Source organism: Octopus sinensis, linkage group LG9, assembly GCF_006345805.1.
Source record: "Octopus sinensis linkage group LG9, ASM634580v1, whole genome shotgun sequence".
NCBI classification, from domain to species: Eukaryota; Metazoa; Mollusca; class Cephalopoda; order Octopoda; family Octopodidae; genus Octopus; species Octopus sinensis.
In genome coordinates this window covers 54,001,437-54,013,938 of record NC_043005.1, presented here as the reverse complement: position 1 = coordinate 54,013,938, position 12,502 = coordinate 54,001,437, and the positions used below count along the sequence as shown (strand labels likewise).

Sequence of the window (12,502 nt, the reverse complement as noted above, 5' to 3'; positions counted from 1 at the left end):
CACTACATGGCACCTTGGGCAATTGTCTTCTACTACAGACTCAGGCTGACCAAAACCTTGTGAGTCGATTTGGTAGACGGAAACTGAAAGAAGTCCATCGTATATATGTATATGTATGTGTGTGTGTATGCACTTGTGTGTCTGTGTTTGTCCCCCCAACATCGCATGACAACCGATGCTGGTGTGTTTACGTCCCTGTCACTTAGCGGTTCAACAAGATAGACCGATAGAATAATTGATTTGCTCGACTAAAGGCGGTGCTGCAGTCAAATGACTGAAACAAATAAAAGAATAAAAGAAGAAACGAATATCGTCTCATAGTTTCAAGATTTTGATGATGTAATCATTTATTTTTGGAACGGTATTGCAGGACAGGTGTAAGAGGCAAAATGTGGTTTGCTTAAACATAAAAATAGATAAAATATTTAGGCTGGATATGATTGGTTTAAAGGCTAAAGAGTTAAGCATCCACATTAGGATGCTTAATCTTGTCATGGGTAAACCGCTGCCTTTGCGAGGCATGCAGTCTATGGGACTTTCTTAATGATATGTCAGGAGAGAATAAGTATTAGGGTTAAGAAATAAGTCCTGGGGTTGATTTGTTCAACTAAAACACTTCAAGGCAGTGCTACAACATGGTCACAACCAAATAACTGAAACAAGTGAAAGAATAATATTGGTTTCAAATTTTGGTGCAAGGTCAGCAATTTACATTGACCTCAGTGTATGACTGGTACTTATTTTATTGACCTCAAAAGGATGAAAGATAAAGTTGACTTTGGTGGAATTTGAACTCAGAACATAAAGACGGTCAAAATGCAGCTGAGCAATTTTGTCTGGCATGTAAACGGTTCTGCCAGCTCACCACCTTATATGCCAGCATAACCTTGAATTATTTTGGTAGTGTGGCTTGTCTGATTATGTGCAATGTCTTATGTGGCCTGCTTCTCATAAAATGTAGTCTATGCCTGGCTTAAAATATGAGTTTATGTACATTGCTGTAATCATTGAACATCAACGCTGTATAATTTGACAACTGTTCTGTCACCTATCAAATCTGTATTAAATTCCTTCTAAACTAGAAGTGAGAAAGTAATAGTAATCTAAGTCATTGTGACTTTTCTTTTAATCAATGCATGGAGATGAAGACATCAGTGTTGTTTGATTAACTCAATGGATAAAGCCTTTACAAAATACAATTGAAATATGTTTGTCTCTATGGATCCCACAGTTTGGTGTGCATTTAATTTTATAGGAATTTATTAATATGACTGATATTTTAATACAGAAATTAATTCATATGACTTTAGGGGATAGTTTAGACTTGAAAGCATTATAAACTATATTTATTAAATTATCTTATATTTACATTTCGTATTTCATGAAATATTGTGCAAACTGTGGCTAAGTGCCAAATTTATTATTAGTTTTGGCTTTATGAAGGGAACCAAGTTTTAGAAAGTGAGCTAGGCTGCTATTCTGTCTTAGTTAAGATAAACTGGTATATTACAATATCTAAGTTAAGATAGATTGGTACACTTACTTTGTAATATATGAGGGGCTGCTGAAAAGTTCCTGGCTTTAAGGGTGTCATGCAAGGCCTGGTTGGAGGCTCAACCTTCTGAGTTTTTTACAGGGCTTAGGAAAACTGAAGGATTGCTCTAAACTGTGTGTAAATTTGAGAGGGGAATATATTGAAGAAAATCATAATTAACTGATCCTCCTGTATTTTTTTTTACCCAAAGCCTGGAACTTTTCAGTACATCCTTGTAAGAGTATGAACAAAGAGATAGCTTGATCTTAAGACTTAGCTTCAGGGATACCTCATCAAATAGTTTGATTAACATCAGAATCTACTACATTGGGCATTTAATTCTGATTTATGTTAGTGACAAACAAATTACCTACTGGAGGCGATGTTGATCTAAACGATATTTTCCCAGGTACAACTGAACTCAGCACTGCATGTAAACAAAATCTCTCACCAGTGTGACAGTGTTGTCATTTCTTTTAGCAAGTGATTGACTAGAAATACCAGTCAACTTTTCTTCAAATTATTATCTACTGTATTAAACAATGAAAGGAGGGCACACTGGATAAGTTATTCTCAGATGTACAATATCTGAAAGAAAGAAGGAATGACTATTACTGGAATGTCTCTGATCATAACAACAACTGACTGGCCTATAAGTAGGCTGTTGAGTGTTAAATATCTTGGTCACTTCATCATCATCATCCTCAGCAGCAGCATCTGCCATTCAAGAATTTGGACCTGGAGATCTCCATTTCCAGTGACTTCAAGGGCCACCTCCTAGTGGGGTCAGGCATCAACAAAGAGCCCTCGACTACAACAAGACGACCAAAGTTTTTTTCTTTTTTCCAAGGTCTGGGGTCTCCTGCCCCTAAGCCCTAGATCATCACCTAATCACCCCTACCCATCTTGTTGCTTAACAACAACAACAACAACAACAACAACAACAACAACAGCAGCAGCAGCAGCAACACCACTACCACCACCATCATTATTTAACATGTATGTCATGGACACCATTACAGCTCTAGTGTCAAAATACAAACTATTTGGCTTGATTATCCATGGTTTATTCTCATCAGGTAATAATATCAGTCACCAAATTAAGAAAAATATATGTCAAAAGAAAAAAAAAACAGTCAAAACAATTATTAAAAGATAAAGAAGTAAACTTTAAAAATATAGGAATGAAACTTGCTTTTTTTCCGTGTGGCTAGATTCTCATTTTGATAAACTTGCACAGTAAGATAAATATCAGAAATTGAATTTCGATTGTGAAAGTACATTCTAACACTGATAATTTATGAAAATTGTTCCCTTTAGCTAAAAAGAAAAGTGAAAATATATATAAAAAAAGAGCATATGTATAATAATGAATTAGTTATATTTGTTTGTGCTAAGCAAATATTTTTCATCTTACCAGTTAATCTTACATTTGTGTGATCAAATTCTACAAAATATTTTTTTTTAAATTTCAATTCTTTGTCTCTTTGATCTTTTTTAACACTTATGAAATTCTACCAATGACAGACAATAAGCAAGCAGTAATGAAATTTGAAATAATCTATAAAAATTGTTAGTTTTGCCCATTATTCTTAAATATTGCTGTTTGCAGTCATGATGTAACAATCTTCTCATTGTCTGAAATATTATCACTTCCAGCCAGTTCCATTAAAGAAAGCCATTCCCAACGAGTGATGTTTATCTCTGTATAAATTTGCATTAAGTTTATGTATAAGTATGAGCTCTTCCTACCTGGAAACAAATTGGAAAGGTCTCTAATCGTTGACTACACAGGGGAGAGAGGAAATTAAAGGAAAAGAGTGTGGGGAATAGAAACATGGCGGAGACATTGGCTTAGTGGTTAGGGTGTTAGACTCATAATCGTGAGATTGTGGTTTCAGTTCCTGGACTGGGCAACATGTTGTGTTCTTGAGCAAAGCACTTCATTTCATGTTGCTCCAGTCCACTTAGCTGGCAAAAATGAGATACCAGGTGGGAAATATATACACCTTGAAACCGAGAAACCAGTTATGAGTTGGTATGGCTTGAGTAGGTAACATTTTTTAAATAGTAACATGAGAAAAGGAGGAGGAGAGGTGTAAAACCAGTGTGAGTAATCTTTCACAATGTTTTTGATTCAAGTGTTGGCATCAAGGGAAGGAGATGGCACCCCAAAAATATCCCTTTAAACTTGCTAAAATAATATTTGGAATGCCTTTATCTCTAAGTATAGCTACAGATGTGTTACCTAAGATTAATTTTGAGGATCTGATCAAAGACCTTGCAATTCCAAAAAGTGGGAGGAATCTTTCAAATATAAATAAAGTGGAATTATACAAGAATAAACATTATTTTCCTTCTTACTGTTTTGCTTTGTTTTGAAAAATAAAACATTATTTTATGGTTTGTTATTGTTTATATTTTGAATTACATAATCTTTTGTGGGGGCACCTAAATCTTTTAAGTGCTTAGGGTCTTGATGGGTCTTAATCTCGCCTTGCATATGTGGTATGCATTTGTGATTAAATCATAATCTTTAACATTTTTTGTTGCAGAAATCAGACATAACAACTCAAAATTCTATTACTCTTAAGAGCAAAAAGCAATTTTATACAGAAATCTATCTTTTGTTATGGAAAGTCATGTTTGAAAATATTATTTATGTAGATATATCAAGTTTCTTGAGGAAACATAATTTGCAGCAAGTCCCTTCTACTATAGCTCCAGGTTGATCAAAGCTTTGTGATTAAATTTGGTATATGGAAACTGAAAGAAGCCTTTTGTGTATGTGCATGTGCACATGGTGAGGCTCCAGATTGGAAATTGTGGAATGTGTAGAGTTGCCCCTTAAATATCATTACTCCCAGATCCATTCTAACCTGCAATGGTAGAACCTGTTAGAACCCTATCACAGGGATAGATGAGGCTCCCTTATTTAAATGATGCTGACGATGTGCCCCCAACCATCGCTTGACAACCAATGTTAGTGTGTTTACATCCTTGTGACATAGCGGTCTGGCAAAAAAAGTCCAATAAAATTAGTAGAAGACTTACAAAGAAAATGTTCCGAGGACGATTTCTTCTATTAAAACCCTTTAAAGTGTTTCCCCAGCATGGCCACAATCAAATGCCTGAAACAAGTAAAAGAATAAGAGAATACATACATACATGTATATATGTATGTATATATATATATATATATATATATATATATATATATATACATATATATATATATATATATATACATATGTATGTATGTATGTATGTATGTATGTATGTATCTATCTATCTATATATATATATCCTTCTTTCCTGAGCGTCAATAATACTTTAATTGTTCCACGTCCTGCGTTGCTGTGTTTTTTTCTCTTTTTTTCTGTGTTTTCTTGTTTGGATTAACTATATATATATATATATTATATATATATATATATATATATATATATATATATATATATATATATATATAGTTATATATATATATATTATATATATATATATATATATATATATATATATAGTTATATTTCGGAATGGTCATTTTGCCAGTTTAGCCAATAAAAACACACGCACTATATATTTGGTGTTACTTTGCTTCAGTGTTATTTATTTTTTACATTAATCTTAATCTTATTTCCGCCAGAGTTCTTTTGTCACATTCCTGTGACCGCATCAGTGGTCCTTTGTTTTCTTCTTTCTAATTTGTATCTCTCCTTACTAACCGTCAGCCATTTTGTATTTCTATTGTATGTCTTCATTTGCACATGCAAATAGACGCACATAGAGTTATAAGCATGTGTGTGTGTGTGTGTGTGTGTATGTGTGTGTAGAAATATATACAACTACTCTGAAATGTTAACATCTCACAGTCTGTTTGTGTGTATGTATGAATGATATAATACAAAATAAACACTAATGTTTGGTTTCAGTAAGTAAATTTCATATATCTATAAATGTAAACTTGTGCATATTTTATACCGCTGGTATATAAATAAAGCATATTTTATTCATTGCTGTTTTTAACAATACAAAGAACATATTTTCTTTGTACATACCATAATTACACTTTGAAACATGTAATTCTTTTAAAATCTGACAAAAATAAGCATAATTTCATTTAAAATGTTTATTTTATCTATCCTCTGTTTTTAACTCTTCTTTAGTTTTATTGATGCATTAAGTTTCTCCAGAATTCCTTTTATGCAGATAAAATGTTCGATGTATGATGGAAGATGATATTGAATAGACACTTTTCATAGTAGCAGTTGGTTGGAAAATGTACATTTACTGTATTTTAATGTCAGATTAATCATCCCAAAATTTAATTTCACAAATTAACATCGATAACAGTTAAGGAAAATTTCCTTTTTTCCTAGAGAGATTTGTCCATTTTTGAGGATCTAGTAAAGAAAATAAAACAACAGAAAGAGAGAAGAATAAGTGAGAGAGAAATGCTGTTACATTTTTGAGAGAAAAGTCAAGGAAAAGAACCAGTAAAGGAAAGAAAGAAAAACACTGTGGGAGAATAAAGGAAAGAGAACATAAGAAAAAGAAAAGGTTAGTGCATGAAAGAGAAAGAAATACAGTGTAAGTTCACACATACATATTAAATATATAGGAAGAATTCCAACCACGTTTTATGGTTCACTATCTCAACACTTCCTTTATAGGATCCAGTGGCTAAAGATATCTTCAGGAGGAACCACGTCTGGTTTTGGCCCCTACTCTTCTACTGTTTTCTATGTGGCAGGGATCCCTCTTCAGAGATGTCTTTAGCTCTGGTGTTGAGTGCATTTTTTCTTCCTCCAAGTGGAGGTGCGTGGATTAATGGGTAGGGTGTCAGCACCATGATTGTAAGATTGTTTTCGATGTGGTAGGGACCCCTCTTCAGAGATGTCTTCAGCTCTGGTGCTGAGTGTATTTTTCCTTCCTCCAAGTGGAGGTGTGTGGCTTAATGGTTAGTGTGTCAGCACCATGATCGTAAGATTGTGGTTTTGATTTCTGGACCAGGTGACACGTTGCGTTCTTGAGCAAACATTTCATTTCACGTTGCTCCAGTCCACTCAGCTGGCAAAAATGAGTAATGCTGCGATGAACTGGTGTCTTGTCCAGCTGGGGAACACATATGCCATAGAGACCGGGAAACCGGGCCCATGAGCCTGGCTAGGCTTTAAAAGGGTGCATTTATTTTTTATTTATTTTATATCTGACCCAAATCTTCTATCTGTTTTATTTTCAAACTGGCCAGATCTGGCCTCTATAATGTCATTCTAAAAATAAACAATCATATCATCAAAATCGTCAGGCTATGAGATAATGAATGATTAATTCAAAACAATGTAAATAAATAAGCATTATCCTTGACAGATTAATTTGAATATTAAAGGGTTAGATACACTGTTTGAATAAAAGAAGGGATGATCTAGGTTGAAATTCCTCCCATCCTATCTCAGATTGACCTGGATTGAAACAGGCACGGGGCTAAACAACTACAACATTGGATTGCAAACCTACATGTGGCTTGCCTGCAAATCCACTTGTAGCTTGCCTGTTATCTTATCGGCATGGCCATCCACAGGTCTATGTAGAGATGACAGAAATAACTTATTTACATTTGTATTTTAAAGCATTTATAGAAATTTTTATCCAAAGGGTTTACTCAATTCCTACTTTTTTCTATTTTAGTACATATAAATTTTGAAAACTTTAAAAATCTTATTCAGAAGCATTTCAAAAACATATAGATAATAGCTAAATCACAACTACATTCTTTATTCAGAGAAGTTCTTATAAATTTAATTTTTTTTTTCAATAATTTCTTTTTTTTATTTCATCTTGTTTTTTTAGAAAAGAAGTGTACAAGCTGAAAATGTGAGTGGCCTGGTATTAATTCACGAAAGTGAGATTTTGTTTTCTTTTTCTCATTCGTTTTTCACTTTCTTTTTTTTTTTTTTGCATCTGTTTACTTCAGTATTGAAAATTTACATAATCATTCTAATAAAAAAAGAAACAAATAAAGAATACATAAAGACAAAAATAAAGGCATTTATAAAACAAAAAAAAATTATATTTATCTCAGTTGACATTTTAAAATGGTAATAGGAAAAAAAACATACATTCCAGTTGTAAACATTCGAGTTCATGCTTTTTAATTCCTTGGAGCTGTTTATTTCAACAGCTCAAATCATTTCTAAAACGAGTGTTCAGTTGAAAAGAAACCTTGTAAAGATATTCATTCTAGACTAAACTGTATTCCTACATATTAATCTTTCCAATAAATGCCTATTTTTTTTTATTTTACACGATCTTTACTTTTTTCAAATAAATGGCACATTTTGTAAATAAGACAACCAAATAAATAAATCTGATATATATTTTTGTTCTCTAGATTGTTTTCCCATTTACACATGGAGCGTCTTTCATATTTCTCAATGCTGTAAATATATTCAGAAAGGATGTAGTGTACGAATCTAGGACAGCATGCTTGCTTACAGATTAATTTAAATATTGATTTCTTATAATGGCACAAGTCTGCAAAGTGGAAATGACAGTTTGAATTCCAATATTGGGCAACTACTACTTGTTTTACTGACCCTGCATGGAAGGAATGCATTGAAATCTGTAGCAGGAATTGAAATTAGAATGCTGTACATTTCCCTAAATAATTAAAAACTTATTTCTTTATTGCCCACAAGGGGCTAAACATAGGGGGAACAAACAAGGACGGACAAAGGGATTAAGTCGATTGCATCGACCCCAGTGCGTAACTGGTATTTATTTAATCGACCCCGAAAGGATGAAAGGCAAAGTCGACTTCGGCAGAATTTGAACTCAGAACGTAACGGTAGACGAAATACCTATTTCTTTATTACCCACAAGGGGCTAAACATAGAGAAGACAAACAAGGACAGACATAGATATTAAGTCGATTACATCGACCCCAGTGCGTAACTGGTACTTAATTTATCGACCCCGAAAGAATGAAAGGTAAAGTCGACCTCGGCGGAATTTGAACTCGCAACGTAACGGCAGACGAAATACCGCTAAGCATTTCGCCCGACGTGCTAACGTGTTTGCCAGCTCGCCGCCTTAAAAAGTAACTCAATAAAAACGTACGCCTAACGTGGGGCTCGAACCCACGACCCCAAGATTAAGAGTCTCATGCTCTACTGACTGAGCTAGCCCGGCTGCTTAAATAATTAAAAATTGCTAGTTACATGGCATGTATGAGTTTTATGTGGACTCGTCCATTTTTCCTTATATATATTGCGATTAAAATAAATGGGGCAACGCAGTTGATTCCATCACTACAGGATCACAGTTGATGTTGTTACCCCTTCTCATTCGGTCTGCTGTTGGTTGTGCTTCTGCTGCAGTGAGATAAAAATTCACAGTTTACGGCTATATGATCCTTGTTCCTATACTGGTGCTTATGAAATATAAATATAATTAAGGGTTAAGCAACAAGTTGCTTCACCACATACCGAAAATTTAGAAATAGAAGCCAAAAAACAGCTTATTTCTTTTTACTACAGATAAGACTCCACAGATAACAATATTTGTAACTCACATAGGTAAAAAGAGGAAAAATAACGAAATCAAACAGTCTTCGATTAATTATGGGTGCGTTTCTGGATTAGAATTATACAAATTCATTTCCATCCTCATATATATATATATATAAACAAGTCAAATTGCGATAAAATTTGACTATATATATATATATATATATATAATATATATATATATATATATATATATATATATAAATATACACAAAATGGGCTTCTTTCAGTTTCCGTCTACCAAATCCACTCACTAAGCTTTGGTCGGCCTGAGGCTATAGTAGAAGACACTAACCTAAGGTGCCATGCAGTGGAACTGAACCCAGAACCATGTGGTTGGGATGTAAGCTTCTTACCACAAAGCCACTCTAGTAGGATTTTTTCATATACATTGAATCGCTATGGAGGTCCAGTAGAATAAAATTGGAATCATAGGGGTCCATAGGCACAAAATGGTTCAGAAACACTGATTTAAACGAATGCATATTGCTAAAGCATTGTTTTACAGATTGGTGGCTTTCCTGTTGCTAAACCTTTCTTATTTTCCAAGCAAGGGATATTATATTCCACTCATCAGCCTGATGACTTTTTGGTTGAGAATGTCAACAGGTTTCACTGTTTGTAGTTCAGTGCCTTTTTCGTCTGAAGCCCAGAATATAAATTTAGGTGCACCACCACCACCACCACTACCACCACCGCCGCCACCACCACCACCACCAATCTGGGAATCAAAATTACGATCTTTTGAGTCTGAGTGCAAACTCTAATCACTAAAGCACGTGCCTTCACATACATAAGTGCATGTGTGTGTTGTGTGCGCACGTGTGGGTATGTCTGCACGTGTATATGTATGTATGTATGTATGTATGTATGTATGCATGAACAGGGTATCTAGGCTAAATTTGACAATTTGTTTATGTCTCCTTTTTCAGGAATATTTTGATGTTTTTTTCTGTCTTAACCTTCTGAGCTCAAATTCTGCCGAGGTCGACTTTGCCTTTCATCCTTTCGTGGTCGATAAATTAAGTACCAGTTGCGTACTGGAGTCGATCTAATCGACTAGCTCCCTCCCCCAAAATTTCAGGCCTTGTGTCTAGAGTAGAAAAAATATAGGAATATTCTGATGCATTCACGAAGTCAAAGATCACTGAAAAGCATAAAGATTAAAGTTTGTAGTTAAGAAAAAGTTAGCTGGTGAGGAGGACTAGAAGCCATCTGAATATTGGAAAAGAGTTAGCTGTATCATGATGATTAGCGCCGGGTATAAAGATACTGATGTTATGACTGCTGCTCAATGCTTCGTAAACATTGCAGAAACTGTAAGCTCTGACACGGACAGCTGTAATGGAGAAAAAGGAAACCGTGGCCAGAAGGCAGGGATACAGTAGGCGTTCTGTCTTCGTCTGCACGCCAGGATTCATCCCCACATCTTTGAACGAGACTTCAGGCTCAATTCAGGTGGCTATGTGAAGCTGCTGGAGGTTGTGGTCAAACCTTGACGAGAGAGGGTTGCTGCTCGACGAACATTGGTATTGCAGCAGGATTCGGTTCCTTGCCATACTTCCAGGAAGAATTAGAAGTGGTTGTCTGAAAATATTTTCGACTTCAACAGCCCCAACTTCTGGCCTCCCAACTCTTCCGATTATAACCCTATGGATCAGGAGTTTAGAAAGACACCAACCTCTCTTCCTGCAAAACCAAGGCAGAACTGATGGCCAAGATCAAGAAGGTGTTCGAAAACCTTCTTAAACAGTGAAGAAGACATGCGTCGGGTTCCAGACACATCTTGAGATCATGGTGGAAGCTGAAGGCCGCTACTTTGAGTTAACTCACATCTCTCAGCCTCAATCTATTTGAAATATTTTTAAATACAATTATTTTTCGATGGGGTATTGTGTTTTCGTTTATTTTCATATAAAATGTCAAATTTAGTCTAAACACTGCATGTATGCGCTTCTATTTTTTGATTGTTGTAAATCTTCCACTAAGGAGGGAGCCAGTTTCCAACAAAGATACAAGGCTCCGTCTTTGGGATGTAGTTAACACAAACAAATTCACATTTGGAACTTGCATATTTTTACTGTTCCACTCACAGATTGCACTTGTAATGTACGAATTAGCTGGTCGATTTCTCTTTCTGAAAATCCCAGTTCATCCAGATCCTCCTTTAACCATTTACTAACAAAATCTAGTGCTCTAATTATTATTGGTATGAATATGAATTCATAGTTTGGATATCGAAGCCAGAGGTTTCAAAGCAGTTGTCCATAGATATCCTCTTTTTCTTTGATTTTCAAAGGGATATTTATATTTGCAAGGCAGCTAACCCCTATGATGGTACATACCTTTGCCCCTTTGTCCCAAACAACAACATCCAGCCTGTTATGTTTACTCTTGACAGAAGTTTTGATGGGAATATTCCACCAGTATTCCTTGAGTTGGTGTTTGTGAATGTTTTCTATAATAGAGGGATTTTCTGTTTATTTCAGGACAGTCTTTCTTGCGGATGGGATTGTAAATTGTTTTAGCAACAACATCGTACCACGAACGGAGGTAGTACAGTGATGTCATTTTAGAACAGCTGCTAATCACTTGCACGATGTCTTCCAAAGAAACATGACATAGCCTACACATGCGGTTGCACCTTAGGATTACAAGAGCGTCACTGTCTCTCTTGTTCACGCAGGTACTTTGTGGCAATCTCCTGTTTCTCAGAGTGTGATGTGATGTAGTGGTCTTGTGTCCAAGGGAGGCTACGCTTTGTGTCAATTCTATTGTCTTCTACAAGCTTCCGGGCAATTTTTATTTCGTATACTGAGTGCTTTCCAGTCAGGTCTTATCTGAGATAAGATGGCTCAGCTGTTTTGGGGCTATATAGGAGATCATCAGGAAGAGAGTGCTTCTTGAGGGGTTATGTATGTATGCATTATGTATTTATATATGTATGTATGTATGTATGTATGTATAAAGGCGGTGCCCCAGCATGGTCACAGTCAAATGACTGAAACAAGTAAAAGAGTATGTATGTATGTATGTATGTATGTATGTATGTATGTATTTATTTATGTATGTATGTATACTTCACTCAGAATACAAGCAATATTTTGGCTGTGGACAGCGATTAAGTGAAAAGTTATGTTTTTAATTTTGTTGTTTTCTTCACAGCAGGTGGTCGCAATGTTGTTTTTCTATCTACATAACAAGATAGTAAATAGTTTCGTTTTGATTTGTTTGTTTTAGTCTATTCTACATTATGTATATCTTTTACGCGGAAATATTATTTAAAAAATATTTTATATAATTAAAGTTTATATTTAATAGATATAGATCTACATTAATTTACTTCCATGTCATAGGCGATTGATGCCTGATAGTTAAAGGGATATGTTATTCCGTTGGT

The 12,502-nt window shown here is 34.9% G+C and overlaps 1 non-coding gene across 1 annotated transcript; it reads right to left on the bottom strand.

The window, feature by feature from the left end:
• Positions 1–8,652: 8,652 nt before the first annotated feature.
• On the bottom strand, positions 8,653–8,725 carry Trnak-cuu. Its single transcript has one exon. It is a non-coding gene; the product is annotated as a tRNA-Lys (tRNA).
• Between the last annotated feature and the right edge of the window lie 3,777 nt (positions 8,726–12,502).